This window comes from Myotis davidii, unplaced genomic scaffold, assembly GCF_000327345.1.
Source record: "Myotis davidii unplaced genomic scaffold, ASM32734v1 scaffold252, whole genome shotgun sequence".
Taxonomy (NCBI): Eukaryota; Metazoa; Chordata; class Mammalia; order Chiroptera; family Vespertilionidae; genus Myotis; species Myotis davidii.
Window position 1 is genome coordinate 1,439,915 of NW_006283768.1, and position 3,656 is coordinate 1,443,570.

Here is a 3,656-nt window from a genome sequence, read left to right on the forward strand (position 1 = left end):
GCCTTCATGTTGTTTCCACCAAATTCTCACTCTGCCATCTGCATGATGCACCTGGAAACATGATTCATCGGACCACATGACTTTTTTCCAATGCTCAACTGTCCAATCCTTGTGTTCCTGTGCGAATTGGAGATGTTTTATCTTGGTAACTGCAGACAGCAAAGGTGTTCGAACAGGCCTTCGGCTTCCATATCCCATAGGATGCAGTGTACGGCTAATTTGCCTACAAACGTCAGGTGGTCATAATAATCTGGCCACTCAGTGTATATGAAATTTCATTTTTTTTTTGCATTTCAAGGTGTTATACAACAATCAGAAAAGAAATTCCAATGATTTTAACTATGAAACAATAAACGTCTGAAAAAAATAAGAGTTCTAATTTGCTCTATAAGGAAATCCATGTTCATAGCTATGAGTATTGTAACTTTCACTCTGTTTATACAAGCCAAATTCTTTCTGAAAAGATTGGAATCCATCTGAGTTGAGTAGAAAGTTCAGACCTAAGGTATAATACATGTGATATAAACAATATTTATATGTAATATTGTAATATTGTCCTGAAAACTAAACAATGCAGAATACAACTAATAAAGTGAGGGAAATGTGATAACATTTTAGTGTCCTAAACTTGGCTTATTTTTCAGTGTGGGTGGGTGGTTTGGAAGAGATGAACCAAAGAACTTGAATGCATATATGGACACAGAGAACAGTGTGCTGAAAGCCTGGGGGAGCAGGGAGGTGAGGGCTAGAAGCATCAAAACCCTTTCTTGTACTTTTCCCCACTCACCATGTTTGCATCCTTGTTAAAGGCCAGTTCACTTAGAGGAGAAAGGATCTGTTTTCAATGCCACGTCTCAACTCAAAATTAGTCCATAGTCCCACTGAGATGTGTATTCTCCTGAAAACCTGGCCACATAGTCTGCTTGTGCATAAGGCCAGTCCCGGACCCTGTAGCAGAACTTGACTTACCCCTCCTCTGAGATCACAGGAACAGAAAGCAGGCCAACCCCTTCATAGCTAAGTTGTGGCATTCACAACTCTTCAACCACTTGGTCCTGACCGCTATCTCCACCTTCATTCTCATCCACAGACACCTTAATCCAACAACAGTCAGCTGCTCATTACTCCCTAATACCAAACAAGGTTTTTGGTTCATGAGCCTCTGTCCAAATCTCCAACCACATGAACCATCAGTGTCCTCATTCTGCACAAGCTTCATTCACCTAAACTGAAAAGCCCAACTCAAGGGCCATTCCCTCCATGCAGCCTTCTTGAATTCCCACATGAGAAGTAACATCTGCCAGTTCTGAGCCCCAGACAGCTCTCATAGCATCAGTACACTCTTCTCTGAGTTGATGATACACAGCTTGTTTCTTCTGCTAAATTACAAGTTTCCTGAGGCCTGGGATCATGCCTTGGACAACTTTGTAGCCCCCATATGGCCTAATACAAGCGCTTTCAGATAATGCAAGAGGATCCAAAGTATTTAATATATTGCTGTCAGTTACAGAGAAATAGTAGTGTATTGTTATTTCTGAGGATTTTTATAAACATAGTCCTGTCCTTCTCTAAAAGAAACATGACCATTAAAGTCAATAAAAACTATATTCTTAAGGGGAAAAAATTTTTAATAACCTAGTTGTGGCAAATAATTATTTCCACTCTATACATGACCTGTTAACTTAATTATCATTACTTATTTATTCAAATGTTTTGAGAAATAAATTAAGATATTTTAATTACGTATTTTCTTAAATTCACAAAGTTATTCAAGTGTATAATATAAATATTTATGTACCAATTATGAGTTAAAAAATCTTGCTAAAATATTAGAAAAAATAGTACAGAAGATTTTATTTTTTTGCATTCTATTACTTCCTATATTTTTAAAGTAAATTACAGTTTCCATTTAATGTTGTTTTATATTAGTTTCAGGTATACAGCACAGTGGTCAGACAATCATAGACTTCAAAAAATGTTCCCCCTGATATTTCCACTACCTATCTGGTACCAGACATAGTTATTACAATATTATTGACTATATTCCCTTTGCTGTACTTTATTGTGACTCTTTTCTAACTACCAATTTGTGCTTCTTAATCCTTCACCCTTTCTGCTAGTCCCTCAACACCTCCTCTCTGCCAGTCATTAGCTTTTTCTCTGTTAAGATATTATTTCTGATATACTTAATTTTTATTGCCAATACTTTTGACCATCTAATTTCAGCACTATATTTTTCAACCATTCAAATCTAAATATAAAATCTCAAAACAGCAAATTATCTATTTTCATGACAATATGATCATTTCCAATGATTCTACATTATTTAATAAATAATGAGAAACAATAACAAACAGTAATCCCAAAATGTGTACAAATATAATTTATTGTTTATTGTTCCCCAAAAGGATTGGAAAATGAACTTATTAAGCCAATAAACTTTACCATTAGTATAGGTTCCCAACAACAAAAAGCATCTTTAAGTCCTGGCACAAAACCTCACTCATTAAGAATCATCAAGAACAAGTTATACAAAGCAAAGAATCAACATCATTGAAACAGCAAAAACTAACAAACCAAAACTTAAAAGCAAAAGCCATCATAGCAGTGAATTCTTATAGGATATAGCAGAAGGGATGGACTCCGTGGATTGGTTATGCAGAACCGCCACCAGAAGAAATTAAAAATGATATACCAATGGTAATTGGATCAGAGATTTCCAGGAATGAAGAGAGAAAACTACAGTCAATAAAAACAAAAACTAATTTATGCTTTATGTCTTATACAATTAAGAAGGTGAGTCACAGGTTAAAAAGTGATGATGCCCATCTACAAACAGCTGAGGCAGTCAGTAGTTTACTGGGAGCCCTCTGAAGATGAGAGTCTCCATCAGTACAATAGAAATGCATGACTTGCAGGATAGCAATAGAAAGACATAGCGTGAAAAAAGCCTACTTGAGATGTCGACATATCTCTCAATATTGTTTGCTTGGGCTACAAATTCTTCCAGACGACAGTCAACTTGCTATGCTAATAATATAATTAATATTGTTTTACATACCTTATATTCACTAATATAAGTAGGTGTGAGAATTTCTTCCCTGTATTTTACATTTTCCCAGAGATCAGGAAATTGTTAAGGAAGGATGTGCCAACCTTATTGTATTCTATCAGGTTAATTATTTGAGAAAATTAAAGAAAACATGCTTAGACTCCTAGGTGGGTGTGTCTCAGGTCCTGTTGTCAGTATTACCAGCACAACTCATACTGTTTCAACATGGAATTAATGATTTGATCATTTTTGTTTGCTAGCACCTTAGGTACTGAGATCTGATATAAATGAAAACCATTTTAAGGGGAGGGATTGACCAGCAGTAATGAGGAAAGTTTCCCAGTTAATTCAGTTCAGTACAACATTTCCTTCCTATTATTCTGACAGCAATAATGCCTTGGGCTCTTATACGACAAATAAATCCAGTGACTAAATATTGATGAGATGGGACTGATAGAGCTATTATTTCTCTCCCATACATTGCCAAGAGCAATCATCTCAGATCCTCCGGATGATTGCCTAAACCCCCATGGGGCTGCTGGAACTTTCACTACAAGGCGCTGACACCAAGATGCCCCTAATGGTAGTCACCCGAGGAGGCAGG